The 14,975-nt window shown below is 43.6% G+C and overlaps 1 protein-coding gene across 1 annotated transcript in view; it reads left to right on the top strand.

Annotated features, from left to right (window-relative positions):
* The first annotated feature begins 11,550 nt into the window (after positions 1–11,550).
* Positions 11,551–14,975, top strand: part of Slc16a12 (solute carrier family 16 member 12) — a 79,168-nt gene continuing 75,743 nt past the window's right edge. The window contains exon 1 of the mRNA XM_037206484.1: positions 11,551–11,668. The gene's annotated coding sequence lies outside the window, so the exon portion shown is untranslated. The remainder of the gene's footprint in view (positions 11,669–14,975) is intronic.

The following is a 14,975-nucleotide window of genomic DNA, read 5'->3' as shown; positions in this document are numbered from 1 at the left end:
CACTCACATCTGGCTGTAGCTCACAACTGCTGGTTAACTCTAGTTCCAGGATGTCCAACACCTTCTCCTAGTCTCTGTGGACACCCACATATACTCACACAGCCAACCACATATGCATGTAAACAAAGCTAAACATAAATAAATCTTTATTACAAGATGTACTAATGGTACAGAAGCTAACAGGAGATTTGGCTATTGTTCATTGAACTGGATACTCTTGTGGTGCTGGGCACTGATCCCAGCAATTTTTGTTCAACACTACTGAGCTATATAGCCCCAGCACCGGGAGACTTTGTCTTCTTCAACTTGTACTTTCTAAATTTATAAAATGAAGAAGGGGTAATTAATTCATTAAGTTCACCACAGAGAATCCGGAAGGGTTAATTAGTCCTAGATGAAGATGACTGTGTCCATTTTCCAAACAGATCCAATCAGTCTCCCCCGTGTTTCCTTCATGAGCAGTCCCATGGGAACCATCCCAAGACTTAGAAAAGGCATCTGGCATTGTGAGCAGGTCTTGCTCATTATCATCCAGTCTTCTTTTGAAGGAGAACGTTTCCTGTCAGCTGCTGAGTGGCTCTCTCGACGTGGATACCACACTGTGGACCTCACATGGCTCTGGCTCCATCCTGCTTAGCTGTCAGCTCTGCACTTTACTTATCTCCCCCACTAGACATTGTTGGCATTCCCCAAGGGCCAGTCCTTCCCACTGCTTTGCCTTCATCTCACCTCTCAGACACTGAAGACTTTCCAACCATACCGGAAACCTGGACTTTCTCCCCTGGCCCCTGACCTGAATTTTCAACTGCTAACTGGATGTGTTACTCCTACCCCAACATTAAACAGTTTCACAGGCTGTTAATGATCAACATGCTCCTGGCTGGCTTCACCTGCCTCTTCTACTCTGTATTGATTCCATCACTTTGTTCTGTCGATTTTTTTTCTGTTCTCATCAAATAACTTATTTACTCACTCCCAAATATACCATACACTTTCCAACTGCAAGTATCATCACCCCTGTTTCCACCAAAGAAGATGGCTTTCTTGACTACTTTATTGGAATATTTCAATCAGCCAGCCTCCATCTTACTAGCTTCATTCCCATTCATGTTACTTCTTGGAATTCTCCTATGAAGAGTTGCTCTATGTTACCAAGATGATCTAATCTCTCTCTCTCTCTCTCTCTCTCTCTCTCTCTCTCTCTCTCTCTCTCTCTCTCAACAAAACGATCACATTCTGCTTTTTATTTGAAGTTTTAAAAAATGTTTAATTATCATTTAGCTTCTCTTACTTGCATGGCCATTGATATTTCCGACTAGACAATACAGTCCTTTAAGACAGGACCCATGTCTTAAAACTGTTTGTACGCTCTGTGTTTGCCCAGTGGTGGAAATGGGGCACCACATGCTATGGTTCAGTTTGTAAGTTAGCACACATTAAATTGGCTCATTTGAGACAAATCATTTCCTTTTTCTTCTAATGTATCACTCATAGGATACTTTATTTTCCTCTAAAGTAGTTGAGAAGAATATAAGAGCATGAGTGAAACATGAAAGAAGGGTGGCAAGATGGTTCAATGAGTAAGGCCCTTGCTTCCAACCTTGACAACCTGAGTTCAATCCCAGTGCTCACTGAAATGGGAGACTGACTTACACAAGATGTCCCCTGACCTCCATACCTGTGCCTTGACATGCCTTCGAATAAGTAAAACATGAACGAAAACCTTCTGATAGATGCGTTTGCAATTTTTTTTCTCTTAGTACTACTGTAAGATATATTTAATAGCTGGAGCTTGTGTGACTTATGTTAACTAGTGTTGAACAACAAACAGCCATATCTCAGTGGTTACTTATTTTGGACATGAGTCAGTTGTTGGCTGAGCAGTTCTGTTGGTCTGATCTGGTCTTGGTGGGCTCACTCATGCACCTGCTGTGCATGTTTCTTGGCTGGACTCACTAAGTGTCTGGGCCTTGGAACGAGCAACTGGGCTGACTCAAGCTGACCCATGTTCAGCCTAATAGTCCAATAGGCCAGCCCCGCTGCCATTTCTCTTCCCTATTTGCTAAAACAATCACAAGATCAGCATGTAAGGGTAGTGAAAATAGGTACCATCACTTATTGGGAGGAGCTACAAAGTCACACTGCAAAGGGTGTGGAAGCAGAAAGGATGGGGAGAACCCAGTTGTCTTTGCAATCCATTACCCCAGAGCTAGATCTGTTTCACAGACCAGTACTGTTTGCCAACCACACAATGTTGTATTATTCCTTTAACCACTTGGAGTTACTTTTTATCAATTGCCTAACAGGTATGGTGAAAATTGAATAAAATAACATATACACAAAGCATGGGACATCACAGGCACTTGATATTTATATCTATTAATATTAATAAATACCCCACAACTCTCCCTTTAAAGGACTGTTCTTAACACTAAGAAAATTAAATAACTTTATTTAAATAAAATGTGTGAAACAAAATACTAAAACAAAACAAATACTTGGAGAAAAGTATAAGCGTCATAATGAATGATTTTTGAGTATACTAATGGGAAAGCTAAGCCCAAAGTCATTGACACTAGTATTGATACAAAGCATAAGTGCAGATCTAATGAGATCAAGAAAAATGAGTCTGCAAGTCTATGGGTCAGACCTTGGGGAACTGGCCTCATTATTTCCACATTTGACTTAGGGGTGATGCTATAGATAAACATATGCTTTCCATTTCACATAGAAACATATATTTTCAGTCTAGAATTATCATCAAATGTTTTTTTTTTTCGAGATAGTGTTTCTCTGTGTAGCTTTGGAGCCTTTCCTGGAACTCACTCTGTAGCCCAGGCTGGCCTCGAACTCACAGAGATCCGCCTGCCTCTACCTCCTGAGTGCCAGGATTAAAGGCGTGTGCCACCACCACCCAGCATCATCAAGTGGGTTTTATCTTTGTCAGAGAATTCTGAAACTACATAGAAGTACCCAGCTTGAAAACTTCTAATTTCATTAATAAATAATTAGGCTAGGAGTGGGCTTGTCAGGGCTCTGCATAGGGTTGTTGATGTTTGTAGTAGTTTGCTTCATAAATGCTAGTTGAATGGATCTACTAGAGCAGCATCAGAGGTAATCAATAGAAGTGATACATAACTAGTGCTCACTTGTTGAGCAACTCATTCTGTAGCAATTGATTAAATTAATACCACAGCCAAACAGGTAGAGAGAGACTAAATTGGAGGTCTCCATCAGGCATAGAAAGCTCAAATTGGAGGTCTCCATTGGGTTCCTCTCCTCTGAGCTCCGGGAACCCCAAGGAAGAGGGGGTGAAAAATTGTAGAAGCCAGAGGGGTCAAAAACACCAGGAGAACACAGCTCTCAGAATCAACTAAGCAAGCCTCATAGGGGCTCACAGAGACTGAAGCAGTAATCACAGAACCTGCATGGGTCTGTGCTGGGTCCTCTGCAAATATGTTATGGTTGTTAGCCTGATGTTCTTGTGGAACTCCTAATAGTGGGAGTGGGGGGGGGGTTGATTGTGACTCTGACGTCTTGTGCCTGCTCTTGGGACCCCTTTCCTCCTCCTGGGCTGCCTTGCATAGCCTTGACATGAGGGTTTATACCTAGTCTTATGTAACTTGTTATGCCATGTTCCCTGGGAGGTCTGCTCTTTTCCGAAGGGAAAAGGAGGAGAAGTAGGTCTGGGGGAAAGGGGAAGTGGTGGTGGGGGACTGGAAGCAGTGATTAGGGTGGATTGTATGAGAAAAGAACAACAACAACAAAATCAGTAGTCTGTAGGCATCTGAGGGATGATGAATAGGACAGAGAAACTGTTTCCCATCAAGTAGCAAATGTTGAGGTGTTCAAAGGAGAAATGTTGGTCTTTATTTTCAGCTAAAGTGTATTTAGTGCTAGTTTCGGGTAGTTTGGCAAGTACCTCACATTTCTATGTGCCATTTAACCTTCACAACTGTCTTAGGGAGAAGATAAATTAATGAAGAAATTAAAGCCCTGAGTTGACATGTAACACGCCCAAGGTCACCCAGCAGTCGAACAGTGCATCTGGGCCTTGAACTCAGATCCGTCTGATATTTGTGCTTAGCTTCTTAATGACTGTGGTTAGAGTTGGAGTGGTGGAATCTTTGTGGAAAAATTGGGAGGCTTATTCTTAATTTCACGTTATTGCTGTTACTTATTATTATTTTACTATTTATTTTGACAATTTGAAACAAAAAATTTAAAGTATTACATTGTGAATATCTATAGGTTGGTATGTAGATTCTAAATTGCTATCTTATTGAATATGATTTATTTCATAACTGCCTGTCCATTCCCCTCTCTAACCATTATCATTTTTCCCCCTTCTGATTGCTTTCAAAGGAAGTTGCAGCATCAACAAAAGTTGAGATTTGAACTGTTGTGTGAAGAATGATGTTAGAACTCTACAGGCAAAAGCAGGGAGGAGGGGCAATCCCTAGACATGTGCAAGAATGTGGGAGAGAGAGAGCGCATAGTGATCTCACAGAACAGGAAGGTTACGATAGGACTGAGGAGGAGGCTCAGTAGTTGAGCACGGAAGGCCCTGGGTTCAGAGAGAGAGAGAGAGAGAGAGAGAGAGAGAGAGAAGAGAGAGAGAGAGAGAAAGAAAGAGAGAGAGACACACACATGGAGAGACAGAGAGAGGGAGGGGAAGGAGCGAGAGGAGGCACAAGGACAAATGGTTTCTGGAAGAAAGGATGCTGGAAACAAGCAGTGTTCCGAAGGTCGGTGGTACACGCTGGGCAATGAGAGAAGAGGAGGAGGAAAGCAATCCTAGTGACCGCTGCGTGAAGGGATATGAGACCGAGGAGCAGTGACGGTAGACAGGGAGATAAAACTGCTAAGAGAGGTCCTCCTTTCTTTTTCTGTTACAGTGACAAAATGCTCTGACGAAAGCAACATAAAGAAGACGAGGTTTATTTGAGCTCATAGTTCCTGGGGGAGACATGACACATCCATCATGACTGGGAAGGCGTGGCCACAGGCCCGGAAGGCATGGGGGCAGCAGCAGGAAGTTAGTAGTGGTGCTGAGGATAAACAGGAAATGGGGCTGGCCTATAAAATCTTAAGTCCTTTCCCCACTGGTCCATCTCTTCCAGCAGAGACCCACCTCCGAACTGTTCCAGAACCTTCTCAAATAGCTCCATCAGCTGGGACAAAGTGTCCCAGTGAGCCTTAGTGTGGGGTGTTTCACATTCAAATTAACAACAAGAGAATATAAGAAGTTTCTTTGAGTGTTGTTTGAATTCCAACAAAATATTTAACCACGTGTAGTTTGGGACAACACAATTTAATTTTCCCCCTTAAAAATGTTCATGAGATACTCACCTATAATTTTTAGAGAACACCTTACCTTGATGGAACTTCATAGATGAGTGGACATCCATATTCTGAGCATGATGATCCTGAACTACCCCAGCCTCTTTCAATGTATCACCTCATGTAACATGTGAAGCATCCAGACAGTAAGACACTGTGGCTCCGCCCAGCCTTCCTCTGGCCTCCTGGGGGTATGTGGCAGTACTAAAGACAGTTTGGTCCTGACAAATAGGAGGATTTCTATTGGCGTCCAATGGCCAAAGATCAGGGAAGCTGCCGAACACTCTACAATGCACAGGGCAACCTGAGAGCTGTGTGGAAGCTGAGAAAAAAAAAAAAATCTTCAGTGATAGTGTTTTAAAACTTGAAGTGATGGAGTAGAGAGACTGCAAGTGAAAATATCTAGTGGGTGTCAGGTGACAAGAACTGGGGTTCAGAGGGAGGTCAGGACAGGAAATGCCATGTTGCTGACAGCAGGTGTTAACCACAGTAACAAGAAGGGAGAAGGGGCCTGGGATGTGCTAAGAAAGGAGCACAGGGAATTAGAAAGAGTATTCTAGGAAAATGCTCACAAGAATAGAAGTGAAGAGTAAAAAAGGAATTAATGAATACAATCAAGGAAATGAGAAAATGTTCAAGGGTCATGATATTATTTTATTTTTTTAACCAATTCTTTTTTTATAATTTTTAAAATGATTGATTTATTTTTATTTTATGCCCATTGGTGTTTGACCTGCATGCATGTCTGTGTGAGGGTGTCAGATGCCCCTGGAACTGGAGTTACAGACAGCTGTGAGCTGCCATGTGGGTATTATTTTAAAAGCCAAGTGAATAGGAGTTTGAGAGGATAATATTCAAAAATATATTTCTTAGAGTCCAGAGAAGACTTTCACTATATTCTCTTACCAATTACAATTCCATGTAATTGATGACATATATCCTTTCATTGCATGTATGCTGTTTATAGTTATCCTTAACATCTTTATTAGCCTTGAAAAAAGCATTTTAATTCTATTTAGGCAGAAGCTTCAAGGTTGTATGCCCATCTCCAGCCGTCTGGTGGCTTTCACTCTGATGTGGACCAGTACATGCTCCTTGTCACTGCCCATGTTCTTAGTCGCCTCTGCTGAATCCACACATCTTGTTTGACCAGGCAACAGGAACAAATACTCTTTCAATAATGGCTGTACTGCAGGTGTCATGCTTCTCAGAACCTCTCTGAGATTAATTCCGCTAAGCCAGCGATTCTCAGCCTTCCTAACGCTGCAACCCTTTAGTACAGTTCCTCCCATTGTGGTGACCCCCAGCCACAACATTAGTTTATTGCTACTTCATGATGACTGTAATTTTGCTAATGTTCTGCATCATAATGTCATATCTGAGTTTTCCAATGATCTTAAGCAATCCCTGTGAAAAGGTCACTTGACCTCAAAGGGGTCATGACCCACAGGTTGAGAACTGCTGCACTAAGCTCTGTGCAGTTTGATATTAGTTTAAAAAAAAACCCACACTTGTTAATTATTGGCTATAAGTGGTAGGGCTTTTTACCAAATATGATGTTCCTCCAGGCTGGAATAACACAGGTAGTGCTCAGTTCTGGAGGGGAGAGGAAGGGCAGCTGAGTGCTTAGGTCAGCTGATCATATCAGTGGAAGATTTCTTCATTAGTACTGACGTAACTATAGTACCATGCCTGCTGTTAATGGAAAAATTTGTTCAGTGACACTTGTTAAACCATTGTAAGGAAGAATTTTTTTTCTGGAATACTGACAGGTTGAGGGACCAGTATAACAGGGTATTGTAAGGGGAGAAAGAGATACAGTACATAACTCCATACATTATGAGCAAGTCAGATTTTATAGGCAAGGGTATAGGGTGGAGGTTATATAATTAAAAACTACTAAGAGGACATCAGGGATAAAGGAGATTATAGCTAAACCGACCTATTGGATTCCTGCTGAAGATTGGCCAGTAATCAGACATCCCTGTGGTAGTGTGGAGGATCCAGATTTGGAGGGTGATCAGATGTGAGGGAAGAGAGATTCTTGCTGTACTGATGTAGAGGTTCAGAATGGGCTCAGAAAAGAATCTTTGTCCATCATAAACACAATATGGGTAAAGTTTTGTATGCTGACTACAGCCAAAAGATTGGATTTAATAATGCATTCGATGCATTATCTCATTTCAACTCTCACAAGGACCCTTACCATTCCACACCGCCTTTGAACAGGTGACAGGTTTCAGAGAGGCACCATATCTGGTCTAACCTCCTCACCCAAACCCTGTAAACATCACCAACTAAAGAGCCTACTGGGATGAGGGGTGTGTTTTGTTGCTGCCAATCATGAGAAACACTGCCCATCATGAGAAACACTAGCCACATGTTGATATGGAGCCCTTGAAACGTGGCTCACAAAACAGATAAGCACTTAAAAGAAGTAGCACACACAAACCCCCAATTTAGTGAGTTACTTGTTTATAAGTGTGAATAGTCTACATAGTGGAGTGCTGTTGTTGGTGTGAATGTAGAGCATTTCAACCACTGCAGAAGGCTCTACCCCACAGTGATGCTTAGAAGAGAGTCGGTGCCTTATCTTCCTTCCCTGCTTGGATTCTAGGGTCCCAACTTTGCTTTTCTTCCAAGAAGGATGCACAGATGGGCTTTCCTCTCTACTCCCAGTAACTCCAACTCTTTTTTTTATTTTAAACATCATGACTTTTATTTATTATTTTTAAAATTGATTTTATGTATATGAGTGCTCTATCTGCATGTACAACTTTATGCCAGAGGAGGGCATCAGATCCCACCATAGATGGTTGTGAGCCACCATGTGGTTGCTGGGAATTGAACTCAGGACCTCTGGAAGAGCAGTGAGTGCTCTTAACCACTGAACCAACCCCTAACTCGTAAACTTAAGTGAAAGGAGATTTCTTTCCTCTGTCCACCTTTCCTTCCATGTGGCCTACACCTGTATCAGCAGCAGCTTCCATAGCCTGAAAGGGGAGCCCCATAGGAAGTGGTTTTTCTATATGAGACTCTGCCTATTCCTGTTATACTTACCAGCAACCCACAATTACTGAACACTTTTTACTTTATTTTATTGTCAAGGAGCATTGACAATAAGTGACATGTCACAATGGAATACCATGATATCACATGCAGCATTAGACAGCACTGTGCTAGCACAATAGAGCATCAAGATGTCATAGAGAAGCATTGTGAAGTTACAGTGGGACATTCTAATGCTGCAATTGAGCGACGATGTTACAAAATAGCATTGTGTTAGCACAATGGAGAATTGTCATGTGACAGTGGAATCTTGTGATTTCATAATGGAGCACTATGGTGTCACAGTGGAGCAATAGACACAATAGTGACACAGTGGACACTGTCATGTGTCATAGCATGACATGAGAATCACAGTGATCTCTTAATAGAGTTGTGATCTCATAATAGAGCACTGTGATGTCACAATGCAGCACTGTGATGTCATGATGTAACATTGTTTTGCTATAGTGGAACACTGTGTTCTCATATGGGAGTGCTATGATGTCACAAATGGAGCATTGTGATGGCACACACAGCACTGTGATATCACAATGAAGCATTGTCATGCTATAGTGGAGCATTGCAGCCTCATAACAGAGTACCGTGAAGTCATAGTGGAGCACTGTGAAGGCACAAAGGAACATTGTGATAGCAAAGCACTGCACAGTGATGTCCCAATACACCATTGTTATGTAAAAATGAAACATTATGATGGCACAATAGAGCACAGATGTCACAGGCAGCACTGTGATGATTGTGCTACCTGTTTCTGCCAACATTTTCACTCTAGATATCCATGATTCACTGGCTACGTTATTCAAGTTTAGGCTCAAATGTCACCTCTTATAAGAGACCTCCCCTGTACTCAAAACCCTGTCAGTCTTCCTCCTCACATCCTGCTTTCTTTATCCCAGAGGATTTACCACTTTCTCTATGACGTTATGTATTTCTTCATTGGCCCTTGCCATCTAGACTAGAAAGACCTCAGCGAGAGCAAGGTTGATGTCCTTTGGTCTATGCTTTATTCTCAGTGCTCATTACAAGGACTTGGTAAGCTCAGTGCTTTACATATGCCAGGGAGCACTCAATCAAGTGAACCACATCACAGCCTTGTTTAAAGACAGTTATTATGTTCATGTATTTATTTATTTATTGTGTATTTTATGGAGGTCAGAGAACAACTTCAGATAGTCAATGATTCTCTCCTTTGATCACATATGTTCCAGGAATTAACTCAACTTTACCTGCTGTCTTGATGGCTCTCATTTTGTCTTTTTAAAGACAGAGATCTTGTTATATAGCCCAGGCTGGACTCAAATTCACCATCCACAACAGACCTTAGCCTCCGGAGTGTTGGAATTGTTGGCATGTACCATTACACCAGCAATTACTAAACTCTCAAAGGTTAAAACTCCCTCTGCCAGAGAGCAGTCAGGCAAACAAAATCTGAATACCACCAAGGATAAAACAACAGAGACACAGCTCTTAAACCAATAAATAAAATAGCTCTGGGCTTTGTTAGAGGCCCTGTGAGTAGTGGCTTAGAAAGAAGTCTCAAGATTCATTCTATTCTCCAAAGATTCTAAAAAGAACCGGTTGTCCTATATTATTTAAATGGAAGACAAGACTGATTTGCCACTGAAATCAGTATTTAACTGGAAGAAGTATTTTTCTCAAAGACAGGGTTTCCAAGCCTCTGACCTAAGGACCTTCATAGCTGAGGGTTCAGGCCAACTGCTGCCCCTGCATTTATATGCTCATTTTCAATGCTAATGAATTCTCCTTGTGTATATTTTAAACACACATTTACTAATCCCTTAGATCTAAACTAGAGTTTCATGCAAGTGAAACTAGTCCTTAAATTCCAATTTATAGTTAAAGTATAGGAAGGTCAACAGAAAGGGAAACAAACGTACGGCAGGCAGCAAGATGAGAAGCGTCTTAATCTGCTGGGTTTTGTGCAGCGCTGAGGATGGAGCCCAGAGCTGCGGAACTGTAGTCAAACGCTCTAGGATGGAGCCACACCCTCACCCTCTTGGCTTGTGTTTAAAATGCCAGAACACCTCTGAAATCCCAGCACCGGGGCTCTGAAAGTGGAAGGACAGAGAGTTCAAGGCCAGCCTGGACAACATCATACCTCCTGTTCTTAAAAGCAACAACAACAACAAAACAAAAAACAGAACCAAAAACAGAACCTTCATGACCAAACAGCAACAAACTCGGAGGAGAATATTGCCTATTATTGACCAGTGACTTCCTATTCCCCTCAATTTTTTCTGAAAGCTTAATGTCTTTTCATACTTTGACATACATCAAAATCACCAGGGATTTTCATTGAACAGAAGACAGATTTAGGGGTTTGCATTTCTAACCAGTTCCCAGCTTGTGTCAATCCAAGGGCCACTTTGAATAGCAGGAATGTCTGACAGTTCAGAGACCCTGTTTTGGCCTAGGAGAATGTCTGTCAGGATGGCTGGCCAGGAACCTGCCTTCTGGAGGGCTGGGGCAATCCCTCTTCAGGTTTTACCCCGGACTGCTCTTGCACCTGGAACCTACACCTCATTCTTCCTCCCAGCAAGAGAGGGAAGCAAAGATTGTTATTATTATTATCATTATATAGATGAAACTGAGACTCAGAAGTTGATCTCCCAACGTCATGGGCTTTGCCGGCAAGTTGAACTTAGGTCCTTAGGACGCTTGTAATTAACTGATCAGTGAAACTGTCTGACCCGCTAGCTGGCAGGGTCCCCTTCCCCGCCAGATGCAGCTACAGGAGACTTTGTGTACCTTCTGCTCTTTGACTCTGCAGGGAAACGTGTGATATGTGTGTGTTTGAGAACACCTAGACTCCTCTTTCAGTGTAGGTCCGAGGCACCCAAGGCTGTTCCAGAGAGTGCTCTGCAGTCTAAGGCAAGCAGGCTCGCGACTCAGCCTGAGCATTACATAAGCTGAAGGTGCCCCTCCACCCCGCGCCCCTCACCCGTGGCCGAGCCCCCAGCTCAGAGCGAATCCCAGGACACTGCTTCTTCCCCGACTGGGCAGAGTCACCCTCCGGGCTGGCGGGGCTGAGAGCCTTGCTTCTCGGGGGCGGGGCGGTGGGGATCACTCCAGTGACACTGTCCGGCAGGCGCTGCCCGCCGCCCCGGCCCCCGCGGCGCCTCCGCCCAGTGCGCTCCCCGCCCCTCGGCCGCCACCAGACGCCTGGGGCCGGGGAAGGGGCCTCCGCGCAGGGGGCATGTGGGCTCGCCGCCGCCAGCTCTGCAGTTGTCCCCGCGAGGTGAGGACCCGCGGGCCCGGGATGCGGACGGGCGGACGGGCGGGAGGGGACCCGGCCGAGGGCTGCGGAGCGTGCGCCTAGTTCCGACGCTGTCCCGGTACCGAAAGCTCTGCTCCTGCTCTTCCCGCTTTCTGCTTTCCGATTCGGTAGTACAGGTGCCACGGGCATCCAGGTAGGGCGGCAGGGTTGGACCTAGACCTTGGGAAAGACCCCGGCCTGCATTCTACGTCTGTCCCAGCGCGCAGCTGTGTCTAAACCCCAAGTCTGGCCACCTGTTGGGTTTAGAAAGGAAGCACGTGCCCACTTGTCCTGTGTCCTGACGTGTCCAGCTGAGTTTCTAGGCAGGTGGTTGGAGAGAGTGGCTTTGATCTGTGTCCTGCGGTTTCCAGGTGCACATTTCCCATGACAGACCGCCTTTTCCCCTTGATTGTCGGTGTTCTTGCTTTTTAACCCTACTCCACTCCCCAAATATTTACGACCCATAAGTGGTCTATTTAAAACACCAGCCTTCCACGTTTGAAATGAATTAAACTTAATTTCTCCAGTCACTCCTTGCCCCAAAGCAGCGGTTCTCAACCTGTAGGTCTCAACCCGTTTGGCAAACCTCTATCTCCAAAACTACAGTTATGAAGTAACAACAAAAATAATTTCATGGTTGGTGGCACCACAATATGAGGAATTATATGAAGGGGTCGTAGCATTAGGAAGATTGAGAATCAGTGGTCTAGTGCAAGTTGGTGATTCAGCACTCTGAACCACCCCGCATACATTTTGTGTGTGTGGCCTCCGGTTAGTTCTTCCCAGCTTTGCTGAGAGCTGTGTGGGCATTCCAGCCGCCCTGCTGACCTAGCCCAGAAGGAAAAATCTTCAGGCTTGCCAAACTCAGGAAGACCCTGTGGCTACAGGTATCTGAGCTCACTCGCTTTTGAAATCTGCAGCTGCTGGCTGTGTCATTTTTCTTCCCTCCAAAGTTACACGCATCCAGGGCTTATGGTGCTCCAGCCACTCATGACGCCCAGCCTACGACTGTAAGTATGAACGCTGGATCGGTTACTGAGTGACTGGACTCAATCACTTATTACACGATCTTAGAATTGAATGAAAAGAGTTTTAGAGAATCTACTAGATTGAAACCATTAACTTAAACAGCTCGGGAAGCTCAGATCCATGTCTGCCAGGACGGGCAAAATTCATACCTTTAACTGGGTAGAAGGGACCAACATTGAAATTCAGGCATTCTCACTCTCTTCCAGGTCAGTTTTCAAAGCCCTTTGCCTCTAGGTATTTTAACAACAGCCTCCCCTCCCCCCCATGACTAGAATGGCCCAAGCATATAATTTTTCTATCCTTGCCTCTTGCCCATCTGTTTTGAGACTGAGAGGGCTCTGAAATCTAGGAGAGGTTGATTTACTCAAAATGTCTTTGTTGTGTAATTGTTAGCAGTAGGACTGCTCAGCCTGCTGTGGTGGTTCAGGCTGTAATTCCAGCACCCCAGAGATGGAGGAAGAGGATTGTTGGGAGTTCAAAGTCAGCCTGGGCTACATAGTGACTCTCAGGCTAGTAAAGGCTACATAGGAAGAACTTGTCTCAAAAAACAAAGAAAAGATGATAGGAAGGGAGGGGGAAAAGGACTGAAAGCAGGGAGCAAGGAAGGATCCTTAACTTTAAATGATATTTAAATTCTTCCCATATCAAGATGCATACATTGATACTTCCTACATGCGTACCCAGAAAAAGGAAAATAATCAGGACAGTAGGAGTAAGCTTCCAACACTGCCTCGTGGAGTCCGGATTTTGTGCTCCCTCTGGTGATAAGTGGCTAGTGATGAGAACGTGATGTGAGTGATTTGCAATACTGAGCTGTTACAAGAAATGTGGCCCAGAGGTTTGTCATGAGCAACACAATGATCTGGAACAGAAGTCATGGCTTGAATTTTAAAATCGTGGACTGACTTAGCTAATACTATTGCAGCATATTGCATATTTTTTCAATTTAGTTCAATGTAACAGGTATTTATTGAGTGCCAACTGTATGCTTAGTGCTGTTTGGGGGCAGTTGGTGGATGTCAGTGACAAAGACAAAGGACTTTGGCTCAGAAGAGCTCAATTTGAAATTCATTTGTCAAAAACTTCCCTGGGAGTTTAGTTGGCCAGGTAGAAGAGAATTTCAGTTTTATGTTCCGAGGGAAAACAAATCCAAATGTTCTGTCTTCTTATCCAGTCATCTTGTTGATCTTCTTATCACAGGGAACAAACAACTGTCCGAGCAGCTTTGATGTTTATGACTTTGGCTACACAGTCATATGACTTTTTGGTAAACCTGCCACCATGGTAGTTTTTCTCTTTGAATTGCACACATTCCTGCATTAGACATTTTTTAATTCTCTCCGTTGCGTTTTCTTCCAACAGCACAGTTTGCAAGCTCAGGCATGTTTGTTATTTTTAATAATGACTTATCTAAATGAACTTGGCAGACTTTTGGTCATATTAACGCCCCCCCCCCAAAAAAGTGTTCATTGCAGTGTTTGGGTTGTTTTGTATTCTTCATTTAATCATTAGATTTTCTTTTGAAAGTTGCCAAACTGGAAGCTGCTTTCTTGAGAGTGAATATCTTTCATGCCTATTTAAAAACTCAACCCATTGCCGTGATAAAATTTAATTGAGAAAAATCAAACCACAGTTGAAGATGTTGGAGGATTTAAGCACAAAAAAGATTCTGTGTTCTAGTGTGTGTGTGTTGGGGGGTGGGGGCGGTATATGTTTGTACAGGTGAGCTTGTCCATGTAGCTGTGTGTGGAGGCCGGAGACTGATATCAGAATGTCTTCCTCACTCTCTTCTTTATCGTATTGATTGATTGATTCATTCATTCATTTACTTGAGGCAGGGCTTCTCACAAGACTTGGAACTTGCCCTTTAGGTTAGACTAGCTGGCCAGCAAGCCTTGCCTGTCTCCATTGCCCATTGCTGTGGTTACAGATAGGTGCTGTCACTGGCTGCTTTTTACCTGGTACTGGCAATTCCAACTCCAGAGTCTCATGTTTGAGTGGTAAGAACTTTACTCACTGAGTCCTCTCCCCTGCCCCTTTGTTTCTATTTTTAATTTGATCTATATCAAAGGATATCAGGAAATCTCATTATCTATTAGTGCACTATTTAAAGTGGTTTTTATGAAATACTTAGGTAAGTTCACAATTTCTGGTGTTTGCTAGATCCTTTCCTTCCTTCCTTCCTCCCTCCCTCCTCCCTCCCTCCCTCTCTCCCTCCCTCCCTCCCTCCTCCCTCTCTCTCTCTCTCTCTCTCTCTCTC

This window comes from Peromyscus leucopus, chromosome 1 (genome assembly GCF_004664715.2).
Source record: "Peromyscus leucopus breed LL Stock chromosome 1, UCI_PerLeu_2.1, whole genome shotgun sequence".
NCBI lineage: Eukaryota > Metazoa > Chordata > Mammalia > Rodentia > Cricetidae > Peromyscus > Peromyscus leucopus.
Note: the sequence above shows the minus strand (reverse complement) of the source record. Positions and strands in the feature narration are given on the sequence as shown.